Source organism: Ranitomeya variabilis, chromosome 3 (assembly GCF_051348905.1).
Source record: "Ranitomeya variabilis isolate aRanVar5 chromosome 3, aRanVar5.hap1, whole genome shotgun sequence".
NCBI lineage: Eukaryota > Metazoa > Chordata > Amphibia > Anura > Dendrobatidae > Ranitomeya > Ranitomeya variabilis.
Window position 1 is genome coordinate 13,620,936 of NC_135234.1, and position 12,728 is coordinate 13,633,663.

General features: G+C 31.2%; 1 protein-coding gene across 9 annotated transcripts in view; it reads right to left on the reverse strand.

Moving 5' to 3' along the window:
• Positions 1 to 12,728, reverse strand: part of ZBTB20 (zinc finger and BTB domain containing 20) — a 941,497-nt gene that overhangs the window by 45,063 nt on the left and 883,706 nt on the right. The window lies entirely within an intron of this gene.

Below are 12,728 nucleotides of genomic sequence, written 5' to 3' on the forward strand. Positions count from 1 at the left end.
AGTAGTTATATTCTTTTACATGGGGGTAGTATTATAGTAGTTGTATTCTTGTACATAGGAGCAGTATTATAGTAGTTATATTTTTGTACATAGGGGCAGTATTATAGAAGTTATATTCTTGTACATAGGGGCAGTATTATAGCAGTTATATTCTTGTACATAGGGGACAGTATTATAGTAGTTATATTCTTGCACATAGGGGGCAGTATTATAGTAATTACATTCTTGTACATAGGAGCAGTATTATAGTAGTTATATTCTTGTGCATAGGAGCAGTATTATAGTAGTTATATTCTTGTACATAGGAGCAGTATTATAGAAGTTATATTCTTGTACATAGGGGACAGTATTATAGTAGTTATATTCGTATACATAAGGATCAGTATTATAGTAGTTATATTCTTGTACATGGGGGTAGTATTATAGTAGTTGTATTCTTGTACATAGGAGCAGTATTATAGTAGTTATATTTTTGTACATAGGGGCAGTATTATAGTAGTTATATTCTTGTACATAGGGGCAGTATTATAGCAGTTATATTCTTGTACATAGGGGACAGTATTATAGTAATTACATTCTTGTACATAGGAGCAGTATCATAGTAGTTATATTCTTGTACATAGGGGCAGTATCATAGTAGTTATATTCTTGTACATAGGGGCAGTATTATAGTAGTTATATTCTTGCATATAGGGGGCAGTATTATAGTAATTACATTCTTGTACATAGGGGCAGTATTATAGTAGTTATATTCTTGAACATAGGAGTATTATAGTAGCTATATTCTTGTACATAGGGGATAGTATTATAGTAGTTATATTCTTGTACATAGGAGCAGTATTATAGTAGTTATATTCTTGTACATATGAGCAGTATTATAGTAGTTATATTCTTGTACACAGGGGCAGTATTATAGTAGTTATATTCTTGTACATAGCAGCAGTATTATAGTAGTTATATTCTTGTACATAGGAGCAGTATTATAGTAGTTATATTCTCATACATAGGGGCAGTATTATAGTAGTTATATACTTGTACATAGGAGCAGTATTATAGTAGTTATATTCTTGTACATAGGGGCAGTATTATAGTAGTTATATTCTTGTACATAGGGGTAGTATTATAGTAGTTATATTCTTATACATAGGAGCAGTATTATAGTAGTTATATTCTTGTACATAGGAGCAGTATTATAGTAGTTATATTCTTGAACATAGGGGCAGTATTATAGTAATTACATTCTTGTACATAGGGGCAGTATTATAGTAGTTATATTCTTGAACATAGGAGTATTATAGTAGCTATATTCTTGTACATAGGGGATAGTATTATAGTAGTTATATTCTTGTACATAGGAGCAGTATTATAGTAGTTATATTCTTGTACATATGAGCAGTATTATAGTAGTTATATTCTTGTACACAGGGGCAGTATTATAGTAGTTATATTCTTGTACATAGCAGCAGTATTATAGTAGTTATATTCTTGTACATAGGAGCAGTATTATAGTAGTTATATTCTTGTACATAGGGGCAGTATCATAGTAGTTATATTCTTGTACATAGGGGCAGTATTATAGTAGTTATATTCTTGCACATAGGGGGCAGTATTATAGTAATTACATTCTTGTACATAGGGGCAGTATTATAGTAGTTATATTCTTGAACATAGGAGTATTATAGTAGCTATATTCTTGTACATAGGGGATAGTATTATAGTAGTTATATTCTTGTACATAGGAGCAGTATTATAGTAGTTATATTCTTGTACATATGAGCAGTATTATAGTAGTTATATTCTTGTACACAGGGGCAGTATTATAGTAGTTATATTCTTGTACATAGCAGCAGTATTATAGTAGTTATATTCTTGTACATAGGAGCAGTATTATAGTAGTTATATTCTTATACATAGGGGCAGTATTATAGTAGTTATATACTTGTACATAGGAGCAGTATTATAGTAGTTATATTCTTGTACATAGGGGCAGTATTATAGTAGTTATATTCTTGTACATAGGGGTAGTATTATAGTAGTTATATTCTTATACATAGGAGCAGTATTATAGTAGTTATATTCTTGTACATAGGAGCAGTATTATAGTAGTTATATTCTTGAACATAGGGGCAGTATTATAGTAATTACATTCTTGTACATAGGGGCAGTATTATAGTAGTTATATTCTTGAACATAGGAGTATTATAGTAGCTATATTCTTGTACATAGGGGATAGTATTATAGTAGTTATATTCTTGTACATAGGAGCAGTATTATAGTAGTTATATTCTTGTACATATGAGCAGTATTATAGTAGTTATATTCTTGTACACAGGGGCAGTATTATAGTAGTTATATTCTTGTACATAGCAGCAGTATTATAGTAGTTATATTCTTGTACATAGGAGCAGTATTATAGTAGTTATATTCTTGTACATAGGGGCAGTTTTATAGTAGTTATATACTTGTACATAGGAGCAGTATTATAGTAGTTATATTCTTGTACATAGGGGCAGTATTATAGTAGTTATATTCTTGTACATAGGGGTAGTATTATAGTAGTTATATTCTTGTACATAGGAGCAGTATTATAGTAGTTATATTCTTGTACATAGGAGCAGTATTATAGTAGTTATATTCTTGAACATAGGGGCAGTATTATATTAGTTATATTCTTGTACATAGGAGCAGTATTATAGTAGTTATATTCTTGTACATAGGAGCAGTATTATAGTAGTTATATTCTTGTACATGGGGGTAGTATTATAGTAGTTATATTCTTGTACATAGGAGCAGTATTATAGAAGTTATATTCTTGTACATAGGGGACAGTATTATAGTAGTTATATTCGTATACATAAGGAGCAGTATTATAGTAGTTGTATTCTTGTACATAGGAGCAGTATTATAGTAGTTATATTATTGTACATAGGGGCAGTATTATAGTAGTTATATTCTTGTATATAGGGGCAGTATTATAGCAGTTATATTCTTGTACATAGGGGACAGTATTATAGTAATTACATTCTTGTACATAGGAGCAGTATTATAGTAGTTATATTCTTGTACATAGGGGCAGTATCATAGTAGTTATATTCTTGCACATAGGGGGCAGTATTATAGTAATTACATTCTTGTACATAGGGGCAGTATTATAGTAGTTATATTCTTGAACATAGGAGTATTATAGTAGCTATATTCTTGTACATAGGGGATAGTATTATAGTAGTTATATTCTTGTACATAGGAGCAGTATTATAGTAGTTATATTCTTGTACATAGGAGCAGTATTATAGTAGTTATATTCTTGTACACAGGGGCAGTATTATAGTAGTTATATTCTTGTACATAGCAGCAGTATTATAGTAGTTATATTCTTGTACATAGGAGCAGTATTATAGTAGTTATATTCTTGTACATAGGAGCAGTATTATAGTAGTTATATTCTTGTACATAGGGGCAGTATTATAGTAGTTATATTCTTGTACATAGGAGCAGTATTATAGTAGTTATATTCTTGTACATAGGAGCAGTATTATAGTAGTTATATTCTTGTACATAGGGGCAGTATTATAGTAGTTATATTCTTGTACATAGGAGCAGTATTATAGTAGTTATATTCTTGTACATGGGGGCAGTATTATAGTAGTTATATTCTTGTACATAGGGGTAGTATTATAGTAGTTATATTCTTGTACATAGGAGCAGTATTATAGTAGTTATATTCTTGTACATAGGAGCAGTATTATAGTAGTTATATTCTTGAACATAGGGGCAGTATTATATTAGTTATATTCTTGTACATAGGAGCAGTATTATAGTAGTTATATTCTTGTACATAGGAGCAGCATTATAGTAGTTATATTCTTTTACATGGGGGTAGTATTATAGTAGTTGTATTCTTGTAAATAGGAGCAGTATTATAGTAGTTATATTCTTGTACATAGGAGCAGCATTATAGTAGTTATATTCTTTTACATGGGGGTAGTATTATAGTAGTTGTATTCTTGTACATAGGGGCAGTATTATAGTAGTTATATTCTTGTACATAGGAGCAGTATTATAGTAGTTATATTCTTGTACATAGGAGCAGTATTATAGTAGTAATATTCTTGTACACAGGGGCAGTATTATAGTAGTTTTATTCTTGTACATAGGGGCAGTATTATAGTAGTTATATTCTTGTACATAGGGGTAGTATTATAGTAGTTATATTCTTGTACATAGGAGCAGTATTATAGTAGTTATATTCTTGTACATAGGGGCAGTAATATATTATATTCTTGTACATAGGAGCAGTATTATAGTAGTTATATTCTTGTACATAGGGGCAGTATTATAGTAGTTATATTCTTGTACATAGGAGCAGTATTATAGTAGTTATAGTCTTGTACATAGGGGCAGTATTATAGTAGTTATATTCTTGTACATAGGGGGCAGTATTATAGTAGTTATATTCTTGTACATAGGGGCAGTATTATAGTAGTTATATTCTTGTACATAGGGGGCAGTATTATAGTAGTTATATTCTTGTACATAGGGGCAGTATTATAGTAGTTATATTCTTGTACATAGGAGCAGTATTATAGTAGTTATATTCTTGTACATAGGAGCAGTATTATAGTAGTTATATTCTTGTACATAGGAGCAGTATTATAGTAGTTATATTCTTCTACATAGGGGCAGTATTATAGTAGTTATATTCTTGTACATAGGAGCAGCATTATAGTAGTTATATTCTTTTACATGGGGGTAGTATTATAGTAGTTGTATTCTTGTACATAGGAGCAGTATTATAGTAGTTATATTCTTGTACATGGGGGTAGTATTATAGTAGTTGTATTCTTGTACCAAAGAGCAGTATTATAGTAGTTATATTCTTGTACATAGGGGTAGTATTATAGTAGTTATATTCTTGTACATAGGAGCAGTATTATAGTAGTTATATTCTTGTACATAGGGGTAGTATTATAGTAGTTATATTCTTGTACATAGGAGCAGTATTATAGTAGTTATATTCTTGTACATAGAGGCAGTATTATAGTAGTTATATTCTTGTACATAGGAGCAGTATTATAGTAGTTATATTCTTGTACATAGGAGCAGTATTATAGTAGTTATATTCTTGTACATAGGAGCAGTATTATAGTAGTTATATTCTTCTACATAGGGGCAGTATTATAGTAGTTATATTCTTGTACATAGGAGCAGCATTATAGTAGTTATATTCTTGTACATGGGGGTAGTATTATAGTAGTTGTATTCTTGTACCAAGGAGCAGTATTATAGTAGTTATATTCTTGTACATAGGAGCAGTATTATAGTAGTTATATTTTTGTACATAGGGGCAGTATTATAGTAGTTATATTCTTGTACATAGGGGCAGTATTATAGCAGTTATATTCTTGTACATAGGGGACAGTATTATAGTAGTTATATTCTTGCACATAGGGGGCAGTATTATAGTAATTACATTCGTGTACATAGGAGCAGTATTATAGTAGTTATTTTCTTGTGCATAGGAGCAGTATTATAGTAGTTATATTCTTGTACATAGGAGCAGTATTATAGAAGTTATATTCTTGTACATAGGGGACAGTATTATAGTAGTTATATTCGTATACATAAGGAGCAGTATTATAGTAGTTATATTCTTGTACATAGGAGCAGTATTATAGTAGTTATATTCTTGTACATATGAGCAGTATTATAGTAGTTATATTCTTGTACACAGGGGCAGTATTATAGTAGTTATATTCTTGTACATAGCAGCAGTATTATAGTAGTTATATTCTTGTACATAGGAGCAGTATTATAGTAGTAGTTATATTCTTGTACATAGGGGCAGTATTATAGTAGTTATATACTTGTACATAGGAGCAGTATTATAGTAGTTATATTCTTGTACATAGGGGCAGTATTATAGTAGTTATATTCTTGTACATAGGGGTAGTATTATAGTAGTTATATTCTTGTACATAGGAGCAGTATTATAGTAGTTATATTCTTGTACATAGGAGCAGTATTATAGTAGTTATATTCTTGAACATAGGGGCAGTATTATATTAGTTATATTCTTGTACATAAGAGCAGTATTATAGTAGTTATATTCTTGTACATAGGAGCAGTATTATAGTAGTTATATTCTTGTACATGGGGGTAGTATTATAGTAGTTATATTCTTGTACATAGGAGCAGTATTATAGAAGTTATATTCTTGTACATAGGGGACAGTATTATAGTAGTTATATTCGTATACATAAGGAGCAGTATTATAGTAGTTGTATTCTTGTACATAGGAGCAGTATTATAGTAGTTATATTCTTGTATATAGGGGCAGTATTATAGTAGTTATATTCTTGCACATAGGGGGCAGTATTATAGTAATTACATTCTTGTACATAGGGGCAGTATTATAGTAGTTATATTCTTGAACATAGGAGTATTATAGTAGCTATATTCTTGTACATAGGGGATAGTATTATAGTAGTTATATTCTTGTACATAGGAGCAGTATTATAGTAGTTATATTCTTGTACATAGGAGCAGTATTATAGTAGTTATATTCTTGTACACAGGGGCAGTATTATAGTAGTTATATTCTTGTACATAGCAGCAGTATTATAGTAGTTATATTCTTGTACATAAGAGCAGTATTATAGTAGTTATATTCTTGTACATAGGAGCAGTATTATAGTAGTTATATTCTTGTACATAGGGGCAGTATTATAGTAGTTATATTCTTGTACATAGGAGTAGTATTATAGTAGTTATATTCTTGTACATAGGGGCAGTATTATATTAGTTATATTCTTGTACATAGGGGGCAGTATTATAGTAATTACAATCTTGTACATAGGGGCAGTATTATAGTAGTTATATTCTTGAACATAGGAGTATTATAGTAGCTATATTCTTGTACATAGGGGATAGTATTATAGTAGTTATATTCTTGTACATAGGAGCAGTATTATAGTAGTTATATTCTTGTACATAGGAGCAGTATTATAGTAGTTATATTCTTGTACACAGGGGCAGTATTATAGTAGTTATATTCTTGTACATAGCAGCAGTATTATAGTAGTTATATTCTTGTACATAGGAGCAGTATTATAGTAGTTATATTCTTGTACATAGGAGCAGTATTATAGTAGTTATATTCTTGTACATAGGGGCAGTATTATAGTAGTTATATTCTTGTACATAGGAGCAGTATTATAGTAGTTATATTCTTGTACATAGGAGCAGTATTATAGTAGTTATATTCTTGTACATAGGGGCAGTATTATAGTAGTAATATTCTTGTACATAGGAGCAGTATTATAGTAGTTATATTCTTGTACATGGGGGCAGTATTATAGTAGTTATATTCTTGTACATAGGGGTAGTATTATAGTAGTTATATTCTTGTACATAGGAGCAGTATTATAGTAGTTATATTCTTGTACATAGGAGCAGTATTATAGTAGTTATATTCTTGAACATAGGGGCAGTATTATATTAGTTATATTCTTGTACATAGGAGCAGTATTATAGTAGTTATATTCTTGTACATAGGAGCAGCATTATAGTAGTTATATTCTTTTACATGGGGGTAGTATTATAGTAGTTATATTCTTGTACATAGGAGCAGTATTATAGTAGTATTCTTGTACATAGGAGCAGTATTATAGTAGTTATATTCTTGAACATAGGGGCAGTATTATATTAGTTATATTCTTGTACATAGGAGCAGTATTATAGTAGTTATATTCTTGTACATAGGAGCAGTATTATAGTAGTTATATTCTTGTACATGGGGGTAGTATTATAGTAGTTATATTCTTGTACATAAGATCAGTATTATAGAAGTTATATTCTTGTACATAGGGGACAGTATTATAGTAGTTATATTCGTATACATAAGGTGCAGTATTATAGTAGTTATATTCTTGTACATGGGGGTAGTATTATAGTAGTTGTATTCTTGTACATAGGAGCAGTATTATAGTAGTTATATTTTTGTACATAGGGACAGTATTATAGTAGTTATATTCTTGTACATAGGGGCAGTATTATAGCAGTTATATTCTTGTACATAGGGGACAGTATTATAGTAATTACATTCTTGTACATAGGAGCAGTATTATGGTAGTTATATTCTTTTACATAGGGGCAGTATCATAGTAGTTATATTCTTGTACATAGGGGCAGTATTATAGTAGTTATATTCTTGCACATAGGGGCAGTATTATAGTAATTACATTCTTGTACATAGGGGCAGTATTATAGTAGTTATATTCTTGAACATAGGAGTATTATAGTAGCTATATTCTTGTACATAGGGGATAGTATTATAGTAGTTATATTCTTGTACATAGGAGCAGTATTATAGTAGTTATATTCTTGTACATAGGGGCAGTATTATAGTAGTTATATTCTTGTACATAGGAGCAGTATTATAGTAGTTATATTCTTGTACATAGGGGTAGTATTATAGTAGTTATATTCTTGTACATAGGAGCAGTATTATAGTAATTATATTCTTGTACATAGGAGCAGTATTATAGTAGTTATATTCTTGAACATAGGGGCAGTATTATATTAGTTATATTCTTGTACATAGGAGCAGTATTATAGTAGTTATATTCTTGTACATAGGAGCAGTATTATAGTAGTTATATTCTTGTACATAGGGGCAGTATTATAGTAGTTATATTCTTGTACATAGGAGCAGCATTATAGTAGTTATATTCTTTTACATGGGGGTAGTATTATAGTAGTTGTATTCTTGTACATAGGAGCAGTATTATAGTAGTTATATTCTTGTACATGGGGGTAGTATTATAGTAGTTGTATTCTTGTACATAGGAGCAGTATTATAGTAGTTATATTCTTGTACATAGGAGCAGTATTATAGTAGTTATATTCTTGTACATAGGAGCAGTATTATAGTAGTTATATTCTTGTACACAGGGGCAGTATTATAGTAGTTTTATTCTTGTACATAGGGGCAGTATTATAGTAGTTATATTCTTGTACATAGGGGTAGTATTATAGTAGTTATATTCTTGTACATAGGAGCAGTATTATAGTAGTTATATTCTTGTACATAGGGGCAGTATTATAGTAGTTATATTCTTGTACATAGGAGCAGTATTATAGTAGTTATATTCTTGTACATAGGAGCAGTATTATAGTAGTTATATTCTTGTACATAGGAGCAGTATTATAGTAGTTATATTCTTCTACATAGGGGCAGTATTATAGTAGTTATATTCTTGTACATAGGAGCAGCATTATAGTAGTTATATTCTTTTACATGGGGGTAGTATTATAGTAGTTGTATTCTTGTACATAGGAGCAGTATTATAGTAGTTATATTCTTGTACATGGGGGTAGTATTATAGTAGTTGTATTCTTGTACCAAGGAGCAGTATTATAGTAGTTATATTCTTGTACATAGGGGTAGTATTATAGTAGTTATATTCTTGTACATAGGAGCAGTATTATAGTAGTTATATTCTTGTACATAGGGGTAGTATTATAGTAGTTATATTCTTGTACATAGGAGCAGTATTATAGTAGTTATATTCTTGTACATAGGGGCAGTATTATAGTAGTTATATTCTTGTACATAGGAGCAGTATTATAGTAGTTATATTCTTGTACATAGGAGCAGTATTATAGTAGTTATATTCTTGTACATAGGAGCAGTATTATAGTAGATATATTCTTCTACATAGGGGCAGTATTATAGTAGTTATATTCTTGTACATAGGAGCAGCATTATAGTAGTTATATTCTTGTACATGGGGGTAGTATTATAGTAGTTGTATTCTTGTACCAAGGAGCAGTATTATAGTAGTTATATTCTTGTACATAGGAGCAGTATTATAGTAGTTATATTTTTGTACATAGGGGCAGTATTATAGTAGTTATATTCTTGTACATAGGGGCAGTATTATAGCAGTTATATTCTTGTACATAGGGGACAGTATTATAGTAGTTATATTCTTGCACATAGGGGGCAGTATTATAGTAATTACATTCTTGTACATAGGAGCAGTATTATAGTAGTTATATTCTTGTACATAGGAGCAGTATTATAGTAGTTATATTCTTGTACATAGGAGCAGTATTATAGAAGTTATATTCTTGTACATAGGGGACAGTATTATAGTAGTTATATTCGTATACATAAGGAGCAGTATTATAGTAGTTATATTCTTGTACATGGAGGTAGTATTATAGTAGTTGTATTCTTGTACATAGGAGCAGTATTATAGTAGTTATATTTTTGTACATAGGGGCAGTATTATAGTAGTTATATTCTTGTACATAGGGGCAGTATTATAGCAGTTATATTCTTGTACATAGGGGACAGTATTATAGTAGTTATATTCTTGTACATAGGGGCAGTATTATAGCAGTTATATTCTTGTACTTAGGGGACAGTATTATAGTAGTTATATTCTTGTACATAGGGGCAGTATTATAGTAGTTATATTCTTGCACATAGGGGGCAGTATTATAGTAATTACATTCTTGTACATAGGAGCAGTATCATAGTAGTTATATTCTTGTACATAGGGGCAGTATTATAGTAGTTATATTCTTGTACATAGGAGCAGTATTATAGTAGTTATATTCTTGCACATAGGGGGCAGTATTATAGTAATTACATTCTTGTACATAGGAGCAGTATTATAGTAGTTATATTCTTGTACATAGGAGCAGTATTATAGTAGTTATATTCTTGTACATAGGGGCAGTATTATAGTAGTTATATTCTTGTACATAAGGGCAGTATTATAGTAGTTATATTCTTGTACATAGGAGCAGTATTATAGTAGTTATATTCTTGTACATAGGGGCAGTATTATAGTAGTTATATTCTTGTACATAGGGGCAGTAGTTATATTCTTGTACATAGGGGCAGTATTATAGTAGTTATATTCTTGTACATAGGGGACAGTATTATAGTAGTTATATTCCTGTACATAGGGGGCAGTATTATAGTAGTTATATTCTTGTACATAGGAGCAGTATTATAGTAGTTATATTCTTGTACATAGGGGCAGTATTATAGTAGTTATATTCTTGTACATGGGAGCAGTATTATAGTAGTTATATTCTTGTACATAGGGGCAGTATTATAGTAGTTATATTCTTGTACATAGGGGCAGTATTATAGTAGTTATATTCTTGTACATAAGGGCAGTATTATAGTAGTTATATTCTTGTACATAGGAGTAGTATTATAGTAGTTATATTCTTGTACATAGGGGCAGTATTATAGTAGTTATATTCTTGTACATAGGGGCAGTAGTTATATTCTTGTACATAGGGGCAGTATTATAGTAGTTATATTCTTGTACATAGGGGACAGTATTATAGTAGTTATATTCCTGTACATAGGGGGCAGTATTATAGTAGTTATATTCTTGTACATAGGAGCAGTATTATAGTAGTTATATTCTTGTACATAGGGGCAGTATTATAGTAGTTATATTCTTGTACATGGGAGCAGTATTATAGTATTTATATTCTTAATGTGTTTTTACACTGCAAGAAAATCATGAACGATTTTTCGCTAGGTAAACGTATACAGTCTACACAGGCTGCTGATCACCAGTAAAACACCCATTTGTTGGGTAAAATGATGTATTGTGCAGCAGTAAGGATTATAGTTCTCGGCAGCACATTGTCCTGTGTAAACAAGACTCGCGCTGCCTAGGACAATGGCAGCCTGTGCGCACTGAAGTGGTTTGTGTACACGGACTTTTATACCACAGCCAATCAGTAAACATGTTGCTCATCATCGGTCTTTCATTATATATTTTTCTTTTCCCGGCGGTTTGTGAATAAATCCCTGTAAACAGCAGAACGTCTTTACTATGGAACACAAGGATTGTGGCGCTGTGTAATGTCACCGGGGCACAGACAAAACACAGGAAAACTCGGAGCTCATTTAGATGTAGTTCTGAGCGCAGATAAGAGTGTCCTAAAATAAAAATCTAATTAGTCCATACATCGCTGATTGTCCTGTGATGTCAGTGATGTTTATCGAGGAGACGCACTGCAGCGGAGACTGTCCTCATTTCTCAAGGACCTGACACGTTCTGAGGATGGGGGGTGCGGGAACATTTTGTCTTTAGCTAGAAAATGCTACACTATGTAGTAATACTCAGCGCATCCTGAATGTGAACAGAACTTTACCCAATCCCACTTGGGTCCTCAGGCGTCATTCCTAACGAGGGGTCATGTCCCCATAATATTCGATAAATCCAGTGGGTCACTTTCAAACAGCTTTTCTGTTTTATGTCATTAAAGGGTCATTCATATTTTGGGCTTTCATAGCCAAGATGAGGATAACCCCGTTCAGGTGCTGGCCGCCAGCTCAAATTGGGACCAACTTTCTTGGGATCAGCTGTGAGATCCTCAGTGATCATATATTTATAGATGATGAATGCATTTGGTTTGAAACCCGAGATGACCTGTCAGCATGTAAAAACTATTGCTCCTGAGTATTTATGTTTTTGTTTTTTTTCAAATCCGACATACGGTTCCAGAGATATGGGCCTTTCTATTTAGTGCTAATTTTGTGGGGGCGTGGCTTATAGAGTACAGAGGAACCTAAAGACACGCCCCAGAGGATCCTGTGACCATAAAAATTAGTACTAGGTAAAAAAAAAGGCCTATATCTCTGGAACCGTATGTCCAATTAAAAAAAAATAAAAACAGGAGAA